Raw genomic sequence first — 23,418 nt, forward strand, 5'->3', positions numbered from 1 at the left:
GCCACATCTTTGGTTTTCCTGATTGTTTTTGGGGTAAATAATCTGCAGTTCTTAAACCAATTTTGGTCACATCACTACAGGGTAAGTGCTTCGGAATTACATTTCCTGCTACATTTCCTGTGATACCTCAAAGGTCCACGTGCAGAAGTCTCTTCCAGATTGGAAAGTCAATGCATGGCATCCCAATTGACATGAGCAGAGCCACTATGCAACTTTTTTACTTAGAACATTGCTTCTGAGTCTCTCTCATTTTGCCTCAAAGGGAGGAACTGCTGTGACACAATAGCATGTTAATGGTGCTTGTTCACTTTGACTTGCCATAAGTTCAGATAAACTTTACCTTTGTTCTTGAATGAAACATAGAAGCAAGCTGTTTGCAAATCCCAACCCTAAATAATTAGACATATGAATTTCATAAGTTGTAATTATCAGTACATTATTGAGGTTTCTTGAGTTTTGAATCTTATTGGAAGTTGATGTCGCAAAATTCACGTGATGTATTGTCAAATATCTTAAAATACACAACCACCTGATGAAGGAGCAGCGCTCCGAAAGCTAGTGCTTCCAGTTAAACCTGTTGGACTATAACCTGGTGTTGTGTGATTTTTAATCTTAAAATACAGCTGTTTATTTTAAAAGCAAGCTTTGAAGTTTAACCCAAGCCTGTACTTTGCATGGCAAAAAAAAAATGACTGTTATAACGACAGCTTGGCCTAGCTGCCATGTTCACGTCGCTTTCATTTGATTGCCTGTGCCCATGGTGTACTTTTCCCCTCTTAAAAAGTGCAGATTGTCTTTAAATTGCTTTATAGCCACACAATATTTACACCTCTGATAAGATTAGCTGCTAGGCAACAAGCAACTAGTGTCTAGTGCTGGCCATTGGTGTATTGTGATATTGATGACCTCTGAGCAATTTGACTTTTTATCTCAACTTGTGATTAGGCTTAGAATGAGTACACAGTGTGAATCTGGGCTGAAAACCAAGTCTAAACAATGCTTTATCCTCCAATATCATGTTTGACTTAGTGTCCATTTTGTGCTTTCACTCCTGCAGTCATGAGACATTTTTTGCCATTAAAGGAGCAACATAAATGAAAGTTATCATTGTTTGAGTCTGTCTTTGCCACATACAGTTTACCTAGGAACCAGAACTTTAGACAAAATTAACAATAGGGACAATTATGTGAGTACCGTTAAAATGACCTCAGCCTTGAACTGCATCATTATCAAGCCACCTCAGAAGATATATATGAAGTTACTCACTCCACAATTCACTGGAGCATGAAGAATGTGATAGATGCTTTGTTGGCCAGGGCCAGCTCTTTCATCACTTTCCCCATGGAATATTGCCAGTAGCATGAAACAGCAATACAGTTTCCCCAAAGGGCTTATCATTATAATGGCAAACAAATGATTTTATTGATCTCTGTCCCTAAAACTGTAAATGGTTTACCATATTGCCATTGTTTGCAAATAGCAGACTTAGTGAGAAAGCTTCTAGTCACATTCCACGATTTATTTGGATGATTCTTATTGAGGAAATATTTGAAAGTAAAAGTTACATTTAATTTTGGCATTTTGTATAGAAAATTATATTTTCATAGAAGTTGATGTGTTCTATAGGTAATATTTTCAACATAGACTAAAGCTTGTACTTTTTTAAATCTGTTGGAAATCACACAAAACACTTGATCTTTGTTATTTTTGGAGTGTTCTTTGAATTCTGTTATTGAGGAGAGATAGTGATTGTAAGAGACAGAATGAGATAAAGTTTGTCCAGGTTTTTGTTTGAAATAGGGAGTCTGCAAAGGCAATAAAATTAATGAAAAGGAACACCGGAAATGCTTTCACCGATGAAAACAGTTTAGAAATGCTGAAGAAAGACCAGAGTGAATATTTCAGTACAACAGTCCTTAAGCATCTTTGCTGAATATCTGTACCATTTTTCTGTTTTAATTTAGCTTTCCAGCATCCACAGTATTCTACTTTTAGAAATACTAGGAAATTTACTTAGAAATCATTGTTTCCGTCAGGTAAGTTTTTTGTTCTTTCCCTTAGTGCTTTCCTTTTGTGATGTGCATCTTCTGTATTGTTACAGTACTTCTGTACTACTTCTATGTATGTCTCTATTGTGAGGAGGAAGTGATGTTTTTTAGGATACAATTGAATTTGGGTCAACTCATATTATTTTAGAAAAAATGTCAGTAGTATTAATATTTGCAAAGCAGAAAAATGCTCATGCATATACAAAAGGAGTTGAATAGCAACTTGATTGCTTTGCATCCTGCATCAGAATAGGTTTACCAGTTGAAACTATCTTTGTGGACTGCGTTCTGCAGTCCTATTCTGGGTATGACCATGATAATTTAACTGAGTCTTGAAAATCTCGCTTTTTTTGCATAATCTATAAATTTTAGGAGAGTGTATTCAATTGATGTTACTGTGAGGAACTTTACGCTCTTCTAGGATTTTTTTTGCATCTGCTGTAGCAGTACATCTCAAGGGCAGCTTTGACAAAGATTCTTTCTCTATCTCCTGTAACGTATTATCACTGGGACAGAACAACTAATACATTATTCAAAACAGTCACTGAAGGACACTGAAACTTCTTGTAATTCTTTTTTGAGACTAGCTCCTTCATAAATTTTGGAAAGCAAAGGACTTCTGTTTAATGGTAGCCATGAAGTGGAGGTGCCGTGTTGGACTGGACTGGACAAAGTTAAAAATCACACAACACCAGGTTATAGTCCAACAGGTTTATTTGGAAGTACAAGCTTTCAGAGTGCTGTTCCTTCATTGGGCCGAAAGCTAGTGCTTCCAAATTGTTTATTTGTTGTTTTTAAAGAAACGGTGCTAAGAGTTGTGATTCATAATCAATTAATTGTTGCTGTTGTAATAGGTTGTATTTGCTTTATGGAAAAGTTCTGCTGCTTCTAATTAAGTGTAATTGTCCCTTCAGCATATTGATCTCCTTATACCCTGGAAGTTGAATAAGACATATTTATGCAAAGTCATGCCCTGCTAATTCTTTCTTGTGTAGAAACATCATATAGACCATTTGAATTCCTGAATTACGCTTGAGCTAGCTGAACAAACCAGCAGCAGTCATTCAACCTTGGTGAGGAAAGCATTGTTGTAGATAAACATCTGCATTTCCTGGAAAAAGAATTATTGCTAAAATATGATATTGGTGCAATTATATTACAAACTTTGCAAATTCAGTTTGATTCTTAATAATCAGGATACAATAATAAAAAAAAGTTGATAGCAAAATGTTTTAGGTATCTTTGAGGACAAGAACTCCATGTAACATTTTGTTTGATCTTATTTGACGTGGAATAGCTTCTGGGAGGTTCTATAGTTCTATTGTTAATTATTGCTAAGTATATAATCCCAATAAATCAGTTGTGTTAAAAAAAAACTTATGTCTGTTAAATAATGGCATGTATTTTTAAAATAAAGCTAGTTATAACACTATTTAAACATACTGCATCTTTAATCATTAGTGATTATATTTAATGAGACATGTACAGTAAGCTCAGATGATGATCAATGACTGAACTGACCCAATTTGTCTTGAGCAATGACAGTTTAATCAGGGAACATGTTGTACTTGCATGTGGATCTGGTATCCTATGTCCAGAATAAATGAAAAGTAGTTTAGTACATCAAATTCATATTGGAATTATACTCAAGAGTAAGTCTGTATTGCGCCTTTATTCAAAGTCATCAGTCATTATTGTTATTGCCTAATATTCATTGTCGTCCTTTTTCTGTATAGATCTGACATAATGACACACAAGTTACAGTAGCATGGCTGTGAGTTTCATTGTTAGACGTACCTCATATTAAATCAGCGTCAGAAGACTCCAGTTTGGTAAGATTCAACATTTTCTCAAATGTCCTTTAATTGCTGTAAATGTTTTATTAGAAGCAAGAGATAAGTTATAGACTGCATTAATTTTGTATTTAATTGGATCTTGATGCTTTGTGTAATTGATATGAGTCAATGCAAATTAGCACAGGTCCCAAAGCATATGTATGATCACATTTTCTATGAGAATAAAATATAGTTTAGATTTGTTGTATTATTGAATGGCTTGTATTGTCAGAATAATTCAAAAGCAAGAAATTATACTTTTTGGTTGTGTCATTATGTACTCTGTCCAGTAAATATTTAAGTGTTGTCCTCTCTTTCACCTCTGTTGGTCAACCCAGTAAAACTTATTGGAAGAATGAATTTGCAAATATATACTGTCAGTTCAGCTATAACGTGTGTTTCTTTGACGCGAATTGACTATAACGTGATTGAAGAATTTAGACCATTATTTGTAGAGCGCAAACTTTCCTTACCTGTAATGGCTATAATGTGATTCTGGCCCCGTTAGATTAAATGGTGCTGCTATTATGCAATTTTCTTATACTGTGGGGGTCGCACAGGAATGGAACTATCGTGTTGTATTAGAACCGACTGTAGTCCTTTCATGTCCTGATGACATGTAAGTAACTTCACAATGAGTGAACCGTGGAAAGAGTAACAGGACTGTGTTACGTGACCCTGATCTTGGCAACTATTATACCTTTTGTAGTGCATCCCTTCTCTTCCTGTGGTGTCTTGTCAAGATGAAGCAGCATTAACTGGTGGCATTCAGGAGCTGTGCACTTCACCCTAATTTGTCACATGTCACTTTGGATCTGTGATGGTGCTGATGCATTGACCTTGGGTGAAAAGTGGACAATAAATTTGAAGATGATGCAACAGCTTAAAGTAACCATTACCTGTGAAGATAAACAGATTTTTGTGGCAACCAAGAAATAACAAGCAATTACCAAGCATCACAACCCAAAATACTCCTGTGAACATTCTAAAGAATGAGGAGTTTTTTTTCCCATTTGATCAGTCTTCAAAAATGAGTTGATCAGTCAGTGGCATTTTTAAGATAATGCTGTACACTTTGCAGGAATTTTTGCAGTGTGTGCAGCCATGCATATGTTTTGTAATGTATTTTTGTTATCCTATACATTACAGTTACTTATTATCTTCAAGGTGATCTGGAGGCCAGAAGCAAGGTGAGACACATTTTCTTCCTTTTGACCACTATCTCTGGAGGTGTGAACCCTGTACTCCAACTTAAAAGCAGGAGGCTGTTGATACCAGATCAGTTTGAGACACCTTTGATGGTGTGAATTATGTGTCACTGAGACGTGCTACAGTCTGGTTTTGTGTAGGTTGCTGGTCATTTTGATGGGATGCCATGCATATTGGGATACAAAATGAAATGGTAAGCATCCCACTTATACAGTGACTGATATGTCTTCAACATAGTCTACCCTGAACAATTTCTAGTTTAGGTGCTGGAAGATGCACTCCAAAGAACAATACCAATTCTATGCTATCACAACACTTTTTCTACTCACTCAGTAAATACTTAAATGCTGCAGCTGGCTACACTTCTGTTACCACTAAAGAGATTTGTATGATGAGCAAGGAGCTCTGCCCTATCTAAGTATTGCTATATATTCAGGTCAGATGACTTCAATGTTATGCTCATAATTCTGGTTGAGAAGGGCCATGCAGAGTAGTGTAGTGCAAGAAGCCAGTTAAGGTAGTAAGAAAATATGTCTGCTGCATTAAATATGGCTGCAGTGCAATTATCCATTTCTTTTTGTCCTATTCTAACACTACATACTCTCCTGCTGTTTCAGCATTGACACTTTTCTTCATGTTGCTTTTGTTACCCTTTTGTGAAAAGAGTGTGCTGATAAACTAGTCCCACTGTTCCACAAGCTGACATAAGTGTGTGAGTACCAGATTAAGTGACCAAGATGATCAGTTTGTTAAATGGATTGCTATTCAGGATAGAAGTAATTCACAGCAGGTTTTGTCATTAACAGAAAATAACTCTATTAATTGTAACAAAGTTATTCTTTAAAAATGGCATAAAATGGACAATTAATTTACTACCGTGCAACTTAGGTTTTACCCCTTTTAAAAACCCATGTACATTTTTTTAAAAAAAATATTTTTATTGAAAAATAGATTTTTTAATATTACAACAAATACAAAACAATAATTCAAAACAATACAAAGAAAGAACACAAAAAGGTTTAAACCGAAACCGCCCTCATGTACAAATATATAAATTTATTTTAAAAATTGTAAAAAGCACAACTAACTACTTAACTAAATAAATAATTACTAACAAATTAATAAATAACAATACAGCTCAGCAAAACAAAACACTACATCTCGAATATTGAGGGCATTAATTTTCACATATTCATACATTCGCAGCTCCCCCCCGTTTGGATATTGAACCCGTAAAGCACAATTGTTAAGGTTATATAAAAGCCCTTATTAGTGTGGCAGACGAATCTGTGTCCAGATATTCCAAAAAGGGCCGCCATGTCTTGTAGAAATTCTGTTTTATGGTGTACCATATTTGTAAGAAAATTCAAGGGGATATAATCCATAACAATCTTACACTAACCTGATAGGCCCGGAGGCATTTCAGACACCCAAACTATCAAGCTATCCTTTCTTGTGCAGAAAGTGAGGATGTTGAAAAGTTTTTTTCCTATGCGCATCTATAGGGAATACACTGGGCTGGCCAACAAGAAGAGAGATTGGATCCTTCTCCACCCTTAAACCCAAAATCCCCTCCATTGCACCTGCCACAGCACTCCAGTATGTTTGAAACCTACCATAGGACCAGGGACAATGGGTAAGAGTGCTCATACTAATTTTACACTTGGGGCATGTTGAAGACACTCCTGGTTTAAATTTTGACAAACGATCTGGAGCCAAGTGGACCCTGTGGGGAATCTTCAACTGTAAAGCATGGGTCCTATTGCAAATTGATATCTTTCTTGCGTTTTCCTAAATATCTTCCCATGCCTCTGAGGAGACCTCAACGTCTCTCCCACACCCTGCAGAGTCGATCGAACTCATCTGAGGGGCTGCCCCTCAGTTGATAATGTAGAATGCTGACAGAAAGTGTACTCTTAGTGCTGAGCATCATCTTCTCTTTGTTGGATTTGTGGGGATCAGTCAAAAAATGAAAGAGGTTCCTGCTAGATAGCTCGTATTTCCGCGCTAACTGACCAAAAGACATCCTTGTGTCTCCCTCAAATTAATCATCCATGCAGACACACCCCAGATGCCCAATGTTTGAATCCTGAATCCACCATCCCCGGCTGAAAACTTGGCATACCCACTATAGGTGTAAGCGAAGATGTTTTGACAATATTGCCTTCCGTCTGCCGAATTGCCCTCCCTGTTTTAACAGTATTGACAACTATTGGGTTATGGCAATAATCCCTAACTGTCCTCATTTTGTCTAAAAACAGAAAGGTAGTAAGGGGGGACCTTGCCTGAGAGGTTTCAATATCTAACCATATTGAAAGAGGGTCCCCACAAGTCCAATTACTCACTTAAGATAAAAGCAAGCTCAGTTGATAGTTTTTAATGTTCAGGAAATCCACTTTAGCTAATTTAATAAAGGGCCGCTTACGATGCCGGATAAAAGAATTGAATGAGCCATTTAGTCTCCTGAGTGTTTGCTTATCGAAAATTAGGGGCAGCATTTGTATCGGGTATAACAAATGGGGTAAAATATTCATCTTTAATAAGAACTATTCGATGTAATATTGAGACAGGAAGCGCCTCCCATCTTTGAAGGTCTTGTTTGATTTTGTCGAATAATTGAACAAAATGAGCTTTAAACAATTGATCAAGAGCTGGAGTGATGAATGTGCCCAAATACATAAAACTCTCCTGTGATTACTTAAATGGGAATCGGGATTCACCCTCAAGACCTTCTTAAGACCACCCATTGGTATAGCCTCGGACTTTGCAAAATTAATCTTGTACTCGAAAAGGTGCCAAAAGAGCTGATGCATTGTATTAGGCAAGACTCTGAAACTGCTGGATTTGACAAAAAAATGAGGACATCATCCATGTACAACGAAATCTTACATAATTTTGACCCCACTTCAATATACATTGGGAGCCGATGTACAAAGGTACCTCGATTATTCGAATGAGATGGACGGGTTGTATTTTGTTCAGAAAATTGATTATTCGGTTAATTGATTCATCGCCTCTCCTCTGGGGCTCAGAGTTTTCTGAAGTTTGCTTTTTCCTCGTTCAGCCTGCCCTGCACCCTCTCTCTGTCTCAGGGTTTGTTTTTGAGCAGCGACACACTTGTGTGTAAGGGACCTGCAGCATTGCCGAAGCCTCTTGCATCCCGCCTCCCCCACCCCCCAATATCAGTTCAATAGGATTGACACAGCGAGCACTTGCTCAGTCCACTCCCCATTCAGGAGACAAGGCAATAGCACACTGCACGCGAGCTGCTGTCCCCACCCTTGCCCCATGCCCTCATCTGCTGCCCTGCTCCCTTCCGCCCCCACACACCATCTGCGCCCTGACCAATCCTGCCCCCATCCACGCCCTCACCCCCATTGGTATTTGCATCCTGCCCACCCCAACCCCCCAACTCTGCCCCCCCACTCCTGTACCCATCCAGCCACAACCTTCATCCCCCCCCCCCACCTGCGTCCCCCAACCCTCTCCAAAACTGCCCCTGTCCGCACCCCTTCACCCATCCAACCTACCTGTCCCGCCACCCATCCATGCCCCCCCACCCCCATTTGACCCAGCCACCCCGCCCATCTGGCAGCCCCTGTCAGGTCCTCCGCCCCCCACATTGGGGCGGTTGGACTGGACACCAGCAACAAGACTGTGGCTGCCTTTGGGGGTGAGTCTAAAAAAAAATGCACACGTGCTCACACAACACTTTACTGCAACCTTTTGACAAGTTCCACCTTTGCCCTCAGGGCAATGTTGGAGAAATTATCTGGGGAAGGAGGATTTAGGGTATACCCCTGTGTAGAACTCCAGGTAAAGTGTGGGGAGAGAGGGAGGGAGGGTGGGTGGTCAGTCATTTGGAGATGGTGCCTGAGCTCCCATCGATGTCCAGGACTGTTCTCGGCAGCATTTCAGTAAGTCGAGTTCACTTTTAATCTTTGTCAACAAAAGATGCCTTTAGTGTTGGAAGCACCTCTTTAGTGTAATGTTTCTATTGGGACCTTGAGATCTTCTTCAGATAACCCGAAATTCGGATAATTGATATTCGGATAATCGAGATTCTTCTGTATTGGGATCCCTACGAATGGCCTCTGTCAATGGTTCAATCACCATTGTAAAAAAGCAATGGTGAACGGGACAGCCCTGTCGGCTGCCCTTAAAAATACTAAAAATGCTTTCTCGTACCCCATTGGTGATGACCGCAGTGAGAGGGTCACTCTAGAGAACCTTTACCCATCTTATAAAAGCTTCACCCAAGCCAAACTGCTCTAGAGTATAAAAAAGGCACAGCCCTCAACACAGTCAAATGCCTTCTCTGCATCTTGAGAAATCACCAATCCCTGTATTGACTGTTTTTGACACACATGAATGACATTAAGCAGCCTCCCTACATTGTTGGAGGATTTGCGGCCCTTTATGAAACCAGTCTGGTCCTCTTTAACAATAAAAGGTAACACACTTTCAGCCTTAACACAAGAGTCTTAGAGAGGATTTTAAAGTCAACGTTTAACAATGAAATGGGTCTGCAAGAAGCACAGTCCTCTAGGACCTTCCCTTTTTTAAGAATAAGTGAAATATTGGCCTCTCTTAGAGATGGCGGGAGACGATCATGAGTGTACGAGTCATTGAACATGTTGAGCATCGGGCCTGACAATATACTTAAATTCCTTATAAAATTTGTTGGGATGTCTGTCAGGACTGGGCACCTTTCCACTCTGAAGCTGTTTCACAGCCCCCTGCACCTCTTGCTTTGATAAGGAGGGATTGTGAAAAGACTGTTGTTCGAGGGTCACACCTAGAAGGTCCAGATCCTTGAAAAAGGACTCTATTTTGGCCCGCCCCTCCTCACAAACCTCAGTTTAGCATAATTTCAGAGTAAAATCTCTGAAATGCTGCATTAATTATTTTAGAATCACATAATAGATTCCCAGCACCTTCCCTAATTGACATACTGGCTTGAGGGACACTGCTTTTCCTGGCAAGATATGCTAGGTACTTGCCTGGTTTGTCACCATACTCATAAAACCCTTGTTTTGCGAATGTAAGCTCCTTTTATGCTGTCAGCGTGAGCACGGAATTCAATGCAGGTCCAGCGTTGTAATCCTCTGTAGCTTGGCCAGTGAGGCCTGTCAAAGTAAACCTTCTTGGCTGCCTTCAACCGTGCTTGGAGGAGACATTGCTGCTCACCCTTCTGTCGCATCCTCCTGGCAGGGTAGGAGGTAACTAACCCCCTGGAATAGGCTTTGGCAGTTTACCAAAGGATGGACGGGATACTAACGAGCCTGAGTTAATGTCTAGGAGTGCCCGAAACTCCTTAGAGAAGTACTCCACAAATTTATTATCTTTAAGGATAAAGGGATCCATTCGTCAGTGCCTCTATAGAGTCCCTAATCTTAACCCACAGGTACACTAGAGCGTGGTCAGAGATGGTAATATTATCAATCGGACAAGATGCCACCAAGTCCAGGGTTGCTACGGAGGTCAGAAAAAAATCAATCCTGGTGTGACATCTGTGTGGATTGGAACACAACATAAAAACTCCCTGCCTGTAGGATGGAGACGCCTTCAGACACCCAACAACCCTATCACACAGAAGCAATAATTGTTTAGTTTGTACAGAGAGTATCTGGGGGCTTTTGGGCAACTTGTCTACCATGGGATCCATGAGACAATTAAAAGCTCCCCCTATGATGAAATGCCGAGACTCGAGACTGATCAATTTAGCGAACGCATCAGGAAGAAGGGCTCATGCCCGAAACGTCGATTCTCCTGCTCCTTGGATGCTGCCTGACCTGCTGCGCTTTTCCAGCAACACATTTTCAGCTCTGATCTCCAGCATCTGCAGTCCTCACTTTCTCCTCCTAACCAATATAGCCTACTTCTGGTATTAAAAGATGAAAAGTAAACCCGATCAAAGCCATTCTGTTGTAGTTTGAAATGCTCTCTATTATCTAAGTGTGTCTCCTGTAATAAAGCAATAGTCACGTTTTCCTTTCTAAGACTCAAAAGTACCTTTTTCCTTTTAATTAGTGAGTGACTAATGTTGACGTTCCAGGTACACCATTTAATCAAGTCATTAGCCATAACCTTCTGCAGTAATATTTAGATTCCAGGGAGGAGGAACTCCAATTACAAATTGCCGAGTCTTAGTGTCACAAGATCCATTGAACATAAAAACTATATAAACCACTACAGTTAACAAACCTACAAAGCTGTCAAAGACGACATACAACAAAAACCAAAAACAAACCAAGCGCCAATCACGCTGGATAGGGGAACTCACCCCCTGCCCAAAGGGGGCATCTACATATCCCAAAATCCAATTTCCCATCCTGCTGCCAAGACTGTAGCCCAGGCATATAAATATCTGAGCCAGGCATAAACTGCCCATAAGTAGGCATCTAGCCATCCCAAACATTTTCTCTCCTCTTAGCTAGAGCCACACCACAAACACAAGCAGCAAAGAAAGAAAATACACCATGAAATAGCAATGTGAATAAAGACATTTTGGAAAAAAAGTATCCCACTCATTCTTTAGTATAACTTAGGAATTGAAAGCAAACATCCCTGCTGCCCCCCAAGCATAGTTTAGACCAGATTTTTACCAATAAAAAAATAGGAAAAAGAAAGCCCCGACTAGATTTCCTCTTTTTTTTAAAATGTAGAGACATACCCAAACAACACTTTTCATCTTTCTGCTGTAACTCAATTAATTTATCTGAGCTGAAGATGTCAGCACTGTCATCTATCTGTTCCTGGTTTGTGCCAAACATCCGATCAAACAGGGTCTCTGGGGGTGGCACGGTGGTTAGCACTGCTGCCTCACAGCACCAGGGTCCGAGGTTCGATAGCAGCCTTGGGTGACTGTCTGTGTGGAGTTTGCACATTCTCCCTGTGTCTGTGTGGGTTTCTTCCAGGTGCTCCGGCTTCCTCCCACAATCCAAAGATGTACAGGGCAGGTGAATTGGCCATGCTAAGTTGCCCATAGTGTAAGGTGCATTAGTCAGAGGGGAAACGGGTCTGGGTGGGTTGCTCTTCGGAGTGGACTGATTGGGCCAAAGGGCCTGTTTCCACACTGTAGGGAATCTAACCTAATCTACTATTTGTACATACTAAATTGTTCAGATTAAGTTAATTTGTCCACAAAGTCTCTTGCCTTCTCTGACGTGTCAAAGAGCTGTATGGATCCATCTAAGGTTAAATGAAGTACCTGAGGGAGTACTTGGCCCTGAGCTCCTCAGTCTTTTCTTGATGCCATCCTAGCATTTTATTTTCTGGATCACTGCTGCTGAGAAGTCCTGGAAGAACATGATCTTAGAGCCCTCATAAACTAGGGCCTTCAGATTCTTCTCCTGGATTCTGGAAGCTTCCATGATTCTCTCCGTATCTCTATAGTGATAAAACTGCATCAAGATAGGATGAGGACATTGGTCCAGACCTGACCTCTGCGCCATGACCCGGTGAGCCCTTTCAATGTTCAAGCTTCCCATTCCAGCCTTCACACTAAGGACTTTCTGCAACCAGTCCTCAATAAATTCGACTGGCCGCTCACCTTCCTTATCCTCTGGCAGACTGACGATCCAAATATTTTTTCTACTGTCCTGTTCTCGAGGTCATCAACCTGGTCAAGCAAATTACAGACCTGTGTCCCCAGGGCTTGGATCCTATCCTTGGAGGGATCTGTATCAGCTTCCACCACTGTCACTCTACGTTCTACCACCTCCATTCTTTTCTCCAGGTGTCCCAGCTGCTGTTCATGTTTCTGCAGCATGATAGAGATCAGGGCCAGCTTCTCCTCTATCTGCTTCCCCAACATATCACAGAATTTCGCAAGTCCTTTACCAGGACCTGGTAGGAAATAAAGTCTGAGGATCCTGCAGGCTGGGCCGTGGGTCCGGCCTCTGACGTACCTGCTCCCTTCTTCGGCATCTCTGGACAGCGAAAACAAAGGTAAGTTGTTCTGTCACGGTTTCTTGGGACTCCACAACCTTTCCAGAGTCCCAGGATATCGCGGTGGTGCGGGTAGGATGGATTAGGACTTTGTCCCGCTTGCAATGTGGTGCGGAGCTCTTTCTAGGTTGCCACCATCTTGAATCCCCCCAAATGCACATTTCAAACAGTATTTGTAAGAAGCATCGAGGATGGCAAGGATATAGAATGTACTGTGAGTGGGAGACTTCAACATCCATCACCAAGAGTGGCTCGACAGCACCACTGCTGACTAGATGGTTAACTCCTAAAGGATAAAGCAGCCACACCAGATCTGCAGGTGGTAGAGAAGGAGTCAACAAAAGGGAAAAATATACTTGACCTTATCCTCACCAATCTGCTTGCTGGAATTGCATCTGTCCTTGACACTATTGCAAGAGCAACCACCACACAGTCCTTTTTAAATACAAGTCCTTTACATTGAGAGATACCTTCCGTGGTGTTGCATGGCACTATTGCTGTGCTAAATAGGTCAGACTTCAAACACATCTAGCAACTCAAGACTGGACATCTATGAGCAACAGTAGAATTGTGCTCTAAAATAATCTTCAAACTTGTGACCCAACATATTCTTTCTTTAATGTTACTATCAAGCCAGGGGATTGCCTTGGTTCACTGAAGGGTGCTTGATGGCAAGCCAAGAGCAGCATCAGGCATAGCTAAAATTAGGTGTCAATGTGGTGAAATTATAAATCAAGACTACTTGAGTGCCAAGTAACAAGTGATTAGACAGGACTAAGTGTATCCAAAACCAATGGATCAAATCTAAAATCTGCAGTTTTGCCATATCCAATGGTGATGGAGGATTAAACATCTCACTGGAGGTGTAGGCTCCACATATCTGAATAAGGGAGAGCACAGCACATCAGTGTAACAGATTGTTACAACTATTGTTCAGCCCTATCATCCAGTTGGCTGATCCATTTTGATTTGTGCAAAGATCCTCAGATCTTTCAACTGCTAGTCTTCAGCAAATTTAATTCACTTCAAATGATATTAAGCAATGACTGGAGGCATTGGATATTGTAAAGACCAGTCAGTCAATTCCCAAGCTGTTCCAGCACAGTTAGAATAACGACATCCTCAAACAATGTGGAAAATTGAACAAAGATGTCTGTTTACAAAATGGAGGACAGATTCAATTCTGCCAATTACCACCCCTTCAATTTCCTCTCAATTATCAATAAAGTGATGAAAGGTGTTGTCCTTATCAAGCTCCACCTGCTTACCAAACCTTGCTCACTGAAGTTGAGTTTGTTCCTCCAAGGCAACTCTGGTTCTGACCTCATTACAGCTTTGTTTCAAACATGGACAAAGAACTGAATTCCAGAAGTGAGATGAACAAGACTACCCTTGACATCATGACCACGTTTGAATGCGAGTAGAGTCAATGGAAATCAGGGAAAACTGTCTACTGGTTGGAGTCATACCTGGCACAAAGGTTGTTGGAGGTCAGTCATCTTAACTCCAGAGCATCTCTGCGGGAATTCCTCAGGGTAGTGTCCTAGGCCCCCTCATCCTGAGCTGCTTCATCAATGACTTTCATGCCATCATCAAGTTAGAAGTGGGTATGTTCACTGATGTTTGCACAATGTTCATTGCAATTTGTGACTCCTCAAATAGTGAAGTAGTCCGTGTCCAAATGAAACAAGAACTGGACAACATCCAAGCTTGGGCTGGTGCGTTTCAAAGAACAGTTGCACACACATACCAAGCAATGACCATCTCCAGCAAGAGAGTCTAACCATTGTGCTTTGACATCCGGAAGCGTTACCATTCCTGAATCCACTGCAATAAATGTCGTGAGGTTACTATTGATCAGACACTGAACTGAACTGAACTAGCCATATTAATACTGTGGGCTACAAGAGCAGGTCAGAGACTAAAAGTCCTTTGGCAAGTAATTCACTGTCTAACACAGTAAAGAATATGAAGGAACACTTTCCATTAGTTTGGATATGTGCAACGCTAACAGCACTCAAGAAACTTGACACCATCCAAGACAATGCAGCTGACTTGATTGACACAACATTGTGGAGCATTCACTCCCTCCACAACTGACAGAGTAGCAGCAGTATGCATCATTTGATTTCTATTTCTGTCCTTTTTTATATAAAGGTGTTAGTTAGTTTCCAATCAAAGGAATCTTCCCAAGTCGAATGAGATTTGGACAGGTAAAACCAGTGCTTCAACTATCTCATTAGCTACTTCTTTTAAGATCGGAAAATGCAATCCATCAGGACTCAGAGGTTTATTAACTTGTAGTTTCAGCAACTTACTTACAATTGTCAGGGACGTAATACTAATTTTTTAACTTCCTTTTTCCTTTCAATCCCTAATTTACAGTGATTCTCAGGATACTGTTTATTTCCTCTTCAGGAAAGACTGACGCAAAATTCTGCTCAATTTGTCTGCCATCTCTTTATCATCCATTACCAATTCCCCAGAATCCTTTTCTGGAGGACCAACACTAATGTTGTTAACTCTTTCCTTTTTCTTCAAATGTCTGAAGAAACATTTCTTATTTGTTCTTATACTTTTGGCTAACTTTCTCTTGTATTGTAACTTCTACCTCCTCATTAATCCTTTAGTCATTCTTTGCTTTTTAATATTATGTCCAATTTTCTGACCGGCAAGCTATCTTTGTGCAATTATATGTCTTCTCTTTGAGTTTATTACCTTTTATCTTTTTAGTTAGCCACAAATGACAGGTCTGTTGCTAAGAATTTTCCTGAAGTGTTGGAATGTATCTATTCTGTGCTTCCTCGAATATCTGTTTAAATATTTGCTACTGCATCTCTTGACTTATTCCTTGATCTAAATTGCCAAATCTAATTTGTCTAATTTTGTGTCATTTGGCACCCATGTACGCTTTTGAGTGCCTTGCCTCAAAGCCACTGATTGCATGAACAGAAAAGCTTCAGGTTGTGACTCACTAGAGAGTCTGCAAGGCTGTGTGTGATGTTGAGCTTGCCTAGGCCCTGTGAGATGTAACCTATATTCTTTGTCTCAGTTTTTATTTTACCCTATGATCTGTATATCTTTACTATGATCTGCTTGTACTGCTCGTAAATGAAGCTTTTCACTGTACTTAGGTATACGTGACAATAAATAAGTCAAATCAAATCAGACAGCATGTTAAGTCACAAGAAATTACACATTCCTACAAGATAACTTAGTTTCAATCAAGCTCACATATGTCTGCTCCATTTGAAAGTTCCAACTTCTTTGCAGTTGACTGAGGGATGCACTTTGATCAGGCTGCTGGAGTATTGCAATGAGATATTTTACCAACTTCAAAAGACCTAATGAGTTCTCTGAAATTCATGCTTTCCTCTAGAAAAATTGAACATCATCAATGGAGTCTCTGATAATTGCTTGATATATCTCGTTCTGTGCTAACACTTCTCTCTGTGCCTCCATAGGATCTTGCGAATTATTTGAACTATGTTTAAGTCCTGAATCCAATTAGTCTTTCATATTTGAACTATTCCAGAATGAGTTTCTTTATAGAATTGTACCAGCCTCCACCACTTCTGGCAGCTCATTCCATACATGTACCATCCTCTATGTGAAAAAGTTGCCCCTTAGATCTCTTTTATATCTTTCCCCTCTCACCCTAAACCTATGCCCTCTAACTCCCCGACCCCAGGGAAAAGACTTTGTCTATTTATCCTATCCATGCCGCTCATAATTTTGTAAACCTCTATAAGGTCACCCCTCAGCCTCTGACACTCCAGGGAAAACAGCCTCAGCTTGTTCAGCCTTTCCCTATAGCTCCAATCCTCAAACTCTGGCAACATCCTTGTAAATCTTTTCTGAACCCTTTCAAATTTCACAACATCTTTCTGATCGGAAAGAGATCAGAATTGCATGCAATATTCCAACAGTGGCCTAACCAATGTCCTGTACAGCCGCAACATGACCTCCCAACTCCTGTACTCAATACTCTGACCAATAAATGAAAACATACTAAACACCTGCAACTCTACTTTCAAGAAGCTATGAACCTGCACTCCAAAGTCTCTTTGTTCAGCAACACTCCCTAGGACCTTACTATTAAGTGTATAAGTCCTGCTAAGATTTGCTTTCCCAAAATGTAGCACCTCGCATTTATCTGAATTAAACTCCATCTGCCACTTCTCAGCCCATTGGCCCATCTGATCAAGATCCTGTTGTATTCTGGGGTAACCTTCTTCGCTGTCGATTACACCTCCAATTTTGGTGTCATCTGCAAACTTGCTAACCATACCTCTTATGTTAGCATTCAAATCATTAATATAAATGACAAAAAGTAGAGGACCCAGCACCGATCCTTGTGGCACTCCAGTCTGAGAAGCAACCCTCCACCACCACCCTCTGCCTTCTACCTTTGAGCCAGTTCTGTATCCAAATGGCTAGTTCTCCCTGTATTCCATGAGATCTAACCAGTCTCCAATGGGGAACCTTGTCGAACGCCTTACTGAAGTCCATATAGATCACGTCCATGGCTCTGCCCTCATCAATCCTCTTTGTTACTTATTCAAAAAACTCAAATCAAGTTTGTGAGACATGGTTTCCCACGCACAAAGCCATGTTGATTATCACTAATCAGTCCTTGCCTTTCCAAATACATGTGCATCCTGTCCCCCAGGATTCCCTCCAACAACTTGCCCACCACCATCATCAGTCTGTAGTTCCCTGGCTTGTCCTTACCACCCTTCTTAAACAGTGGCACCACGTTAGCTAACTTCCAGTTTTCCGGCACCTCACCTGTGACTATTAATGATACAAATATCTCAGCAAGAGGCCCAGCAATCACTTCCCTAGCTTCCCACAGAGTTCTAGGGTACACCTGATCAGGTCCTGGGGATTTATCCACCTTTATGCATTTCAAGACATTCAACACTTCCTCCTCTGTATTATAGACTTTTTCAAGGTGTCACCATCTATTTTCCTACATTCTATATCTTCCATATCTTCCATATTCTTTTCCACGGTAAATAGTGATGCAAAATACTCGTTTAGTATCTCCCCCATTTTCTGTGGCTCCACACAAAGACCACCATGCTGATCTTTGAGGGGCCCTATTCTTTCCCTAGTTACCCTTTTGTCCTTAATGCATTTGTAAAAACCCTTTGGATTCTCCTTAATTCTATTTGCCAAAGTTATCTCATGTCCCCTTTTTGCCCTCCTGATTTCCCTCTTAAGTATACTCCTACTTCCTTTATACTGCTCTAAGGATTTACTCGATCTATCCTGTCTATACCTGACATATGCTTCCTTCTTTTTCTTAACCAAACCCTCAATTTCTTTCATCACCTATACCTATACCTAACCTAACAGCATTCCTATACCTAACAGCCTTTCCTTTCACCCTAACAGGAATATACTTTTTCTGGATGCTCGTTATCTCATTTCTGAAGGCATCCCATTTTTCAGCCGTCCCTTTACCTGCGAACATCTGCCCCAAATCAGCTTTTGAAAGTTCTTGCCTACTACCGTCAAAATTGGCCTTTCTCCGATTTAGAACTTCAGCTTTTAGATTTGGTCTATCCTTTTCCATCACTATTTTAAACCTAATATAATTATGGTCGTTAGCCCCAAAGTGCTCCCCCACTGACACCTCAGTCACCTGCCCTGCCTTATTTCCCAAGAGTAGGTCAAGTTTTGCACCTTCTCTAGTAGGTACATCCACATACTGAATCAGAAAATGTTCTTTTACACATTAACAAATGCCTCTCCATCTAAACTCTTAACACTATAGCAGTCCCAGTCTAGGTTTGGAAAGTTAAAATCCCCTACCATAACCACCCTATTATTCTTACAGATAGTTGAGATCTCCTTACAAGTTTGTTTCTCAATTTCCCTCTGACTATTAAGGGGTCTATATTACAATCCCAAAAGGTGATCATCCCTTTCTTATTTCTCAGTTCCACCCAAGTAACTTCACTGGATGTATTTCCAGGAATATCCTCCCTCAGTACAGCTGCAACGCTATCCCTTATCAAAAACGCCACTCCCCTCCTCTCTTGCCTCCCTTTCTATCCTTCCTGTAGCATTTGTATCCTGGAACATTAAGCTGCCAGTCCTGTCCATCCCTGAACCATGTTTCTGTAATTGCTTTGATATCCCAGTCCCATGTTCCTAACCATGCCCTGAGTTCATCTGCCTTCCCTGTTAGGCCCGTTGCATTGAAATAAATGCAGTTTAATTTATTAGTCCTACCTTTTCCCTGCCTGCCCTGACTGTTTGACTTGCTTCTGTTCTCAACTGTACCAGTCTCAGATTGATCTCTTTCCTCACTATCTCCCTGAGTCCCACCCCCAACCTTACTAGTTTAAATCCTCCCGAGCAGCTCTAGCAAATCTCCCTGCCAGTATATTAGTCCCCTTCCAATTTAGGTGCAATCGTCCTTCTTGTACAGGTCTTTATTAGAGAAATGTACTATTCTGGAGCATAAGTTTAGCTGGTTTTCATAAATCCGGAAAAGTATTTTCTGAATGACAACCGAAATGTTAAATGTTGAAAAAGTTTGAAATAAGCACCTCTGGTATTTGTTGTACTGCATGTTTCAATAAAACGTCCATGGTATGTGAAGCAGGAAGACTTTCCTCCTTCCTATGCACGAGTGAGCCAAGACTCCATTTGGTTTTTTCCTGTTTTATTTAGGGATATACAGTGGAGAAAATGTCTTAATGAAGCTGAAACATGATCTCTTTTGACTTAATTATAACCAAAAACTTTATACTTCATTAACATCAATCTACTTTGACAGCTGTGCAATTGAGACCCTGCACACACAATTCATGCACAAAACGCATGATCACTGGCCAATGCCACGAGCTTCATCTAAATACACTATACTGACCAGTTGTAGCCATGCACCCTGTAAATTTACTTCTTATTTCAGTGGAAGGTACAAACTAAGGATATCTCTTAAATCCCTTTTGTGACAACTAGCCAGTGGTAAGATACGAATCTTAACCAGTTCTACTAGCTTTTCTGTATTTTCCCCTTTCAGCGTTACTCTTAAACAGTTATGGTAATGCCATTTACTCCTGTCAGGTGATGTTAGTATTTTCAACATTAACAGTGTCACTGCTTGCCTGTCATATGCTCAACTATACTGGTTTCCTTTGCATAAGGACCAGTTGAGGCCATTAGCAGTCATAGAGATGGAAACAGATCCTTTGCCCATGCTGACGAGGTATCCTAAATTAATCTAGTCCCATTTGCCAGCACTTGGCCCATATCCCCCTAAACCCTTCCCATTCATATACCTATCCAGATGCCTTTTAAATGTAATTGTCACAGCCTCCACCACTTCCTCTGGCAGCCTTGGGTCCCATCTGGCCCGACATCATCTGTAAGACTAATTTAATTCTGTGTTTGTGGTATTCCTCCTTCTCCATCTGAAGTTATATGTTCTGAAACATGTCACCATCTAAAATCCGATCAACTCTATTTGCTGACATTCTGACATCAATTTCCTAACAAATGCCAACTGGTTTATTTCTTAAGTCAGTATAGAGCCATAGAGTTGTACAGCATGGAATCAGACCTTTTGGTTCAACTTGTCCACACCGACCAGATATCTTAAACTGATCTAGTCCTATTTGTCAGCATTTGGCCCATCTCCCTTGAAAACCTTCATATTCATATACCCATCCAGATGCTTTTTAAATTTTGCAATTGTACAGCCTCCTCCACTTCCTCTTGCAGCTCATTCCAAACACGCAAGACCCTCTGCATCAAAAATTATGATTTGTGTCAAAATCTTACATTACGTTTCCACACTAACTTTAGAATCATAGAATCCCTACAGTGCAGATGAGGCCACTCAGCCCATCAAATCTGTACCAAGTCTCTGAAGGACATCCCACGAAGACCCAGGCCCCCACCCTTTCCCTGTAATCCTGCATTTACCATGGCTAATCCATCAGAAAAGGCATTGAAGATTGCAGGGTGGGATTTACTATCTTTTGAAGTGATGTAGATCCTTATTGGATTATTGTCATATAGGTGGTATTCTAGTTTGCTTCTAATAATGGATATTTTGGGTGTAATAATTGATAAGTTGTAATGATCTGAGTGGACTGTGTTTCCTTTTTGAAAATCGATCTTTGTTGGCTTGTTTTCCATCTCATGGTATCATTTCAGCATTTAGTAACATTCCTGTGATTGTGCTGGCATTTCACATGTCTACTCTCTCTTATCTCTTTTAACAGCTTACTGGTTTAAGCACTTTCAACTTGTTTTGAATATTGCAACATCCAATAAGCAAAGAAAATGTATTCTTATCTGTTTAGTACTTCAAAAAATAAATCTGTGAAGTTTTCTGCTTGTGCTCAGATACATTCTCCTTGTCATTGCCATCTTTTAAGGTTCTACTTTGTTATTGATATACTGAAATTGTTCTATGTTGTGTTTGGCATCTGCACCTATACTGATCCCCAGCCCTTCCTTCTTGTCATTTTGACAAGTATTTTCTAAGTGTGTCTTGTAACACTTATTTCATAATTAATTCTGTCTTATTAATCTAATTCTGTTTTATTTGCAATCACGTTTTGGAGTCTACTCCAGTTAATCTTAGGTCTTACTGCATGATATTTTGAGGTCTGTAGGTATGAATAACCAATTTCCTTCCAATTACTGTTTTAGTGGCATTTTGAAATTCATGCTTCTGGTTACATGCAGTGTTGCCACAAAAAATGAATTTCATCACCAATCATGTTTATATTCACCCATACTAGAAGTACTTTAACTTTGATTTATATATGCCTTCAGATTATGACGTAATTAAATTCAGTTGAAAACTATCACCATGCCTCCCCTATCACAATGGATAGTGGAGCAATTAGGCATTATATTTTCCAATCCTAGCTCTTAATGCTCCAATGAAGCTCTTCTTTTTATTCTGAGCTGGCAGTCAATTAGCAAGAGCAAGTACCTAGTGTTATATTAGGCTTCCTATATAAGAAATATTTGGCATGAGTATGTTACTCAGTTGCTTTTCCCCTACTGTCATATTGAATCTCCTTTCTTTGCCTCTGTAAAGTTGAGGCCATTATTTAACCAGTGCCGTGTGGGTGTTAGTCTTTGTATGGAGTAATTTAATGATTAACTTGTCAATATTTCTGGAACCTTTTTTAAAAATCTGTATGAGATTGCGGTAATGGGAATTTATTTACATTTCAAGCAATAGCTTCCTTTTGGTTTTGAACAAACAAGAATTAATTTTTGATCTTCTTGTGGAAAATTCTACAGTTTGGAGTGCTTTTGTTTCAATTCGCAGATATCTTGGTGGAAGTTAGATGTAAGTAACCGTTTCTCTTGATGAAAGGAGAGTTCAGAATAGTTATGAAATGGGTTACCTCAGTGTAAGGGTTTTAGTTGGAAAGTTTTGGACTAGATGTGTTTGGTTAGAACACTGAAGGAATGTTTGAAACTGAGAAAAGTTTAAGCTCAATTGCGTGCTTAATGTAGAAAAAAGCTATCAAACTCTTGAGACAAGGAATTGGAAGTGTCACTTCAGCTGATTAGTTGTGATGGAGAAGGGAACTTGTTCTGCTGTTTGAGTACTACAAAGTGATAATGATAGGATAGATGGGATTATATGTTACTGTGTGTTTTAAATCTTACAAATTGTGTTATAAGTAAATGGTTTGATTTATTTTAATCTCTTTTTTGTGTAATAAACTTTTTTCTTTGAGTAGTTAAAAAAAGCCTTGTTAAATAATTTAATAAATGACCTACCAAGCTAGATTTCATTCTGGGATCTGATTTGCCCAGTAATAACATCAACTGGGATCATAACAAGCTACGTACAAAGATACAAGCATACAAATTAGGAACAGTTGTAGGCCATTCAGGGCGTTGAGCCTACTCTGACATGCAATAAGGTTATGGCTGATTTTTGTTAACTCCAATTCACATTCCTGTCTACTCCTGATAATCTTTTAGCTCCTTGCTTAATGAGAATCATGCCTTAAAAATATTCAATGACTCAATCACTCCATTTTTCTTATTTCTAAGTTCACTTGTATGTGGAAGTGGGAGTAATCTTTATACAACTGCTTTAGAGGTCCTGCTTTTCAATCTCCTACCTCGCTCCCTGAAATCTCTTTTCAAGACTTATTCTCATTTCTATCCATATCATTAAACCATGGCCTCTGGCCGATCACCCATTCCAAAGGCATTCCTAAACATTCATCTCAGCACCATCCTGGAGTCACAACAATGGCTGCAGAAATGCCTGTCTGATTTCCTGATTTTGGAATCCCTTATCATAAATGCTGTTCTGTTTTCTTCTTCCCTCTCCTTTCCTCCCTTGGTACAGCTTATTTATCTGC

At 40.1% G+C, this 23,418-nt stretch overlaps 1 protein-coding gene across 7 annotated transcripts in view; it reads left to right on the forward strand.

Annotated features, from left to right (window-relative positions):
* The window catches only part of stk33 (serine/threonine kinase 33), a 196,192-nt gene that overhangs the window by 55,202 nt on the left and 117,572 nt on the right, over positions 1-23,418 (forward strand). For 5 of the 7 annotated variants that reach the window (XM_072592337.1, XM_072592333.1, XM_072592331.1 and 2 more), the window contains one exon: positions 3,785-3,880. The gene's annotated coding sequence lies outside the window, so the exon portion shown is untranslated. Of the gene's footprint in view, positions 1-1,964; positions 2,037-3,784; positions 3,881-5,032; positions 5,074-23,418 lie in introns of all 7 variants that reach the window. The other 2 variants (XM_072592332.1, XM_072592334.1) reach the window with 2 other exon arrangements.

The sequence above is a fragment of the Chiloscyllium punctatum genome, chromosome 22 (genome assembly GCF_047496795.1).
Source record: "Chiloscyllium punctatum isolate Juve2018m chromosome 22, sChiPun1.3, whole genome shotgun sequence".
Taxonomy (NCBI): domain Eukaryota; kingdom Metazoa; phylum Chordata; class Chondrichthyes; order Orectolobiformes; family Hemiscylliidae; genus Chiloscyllium; species Chiloscyllium punctatum.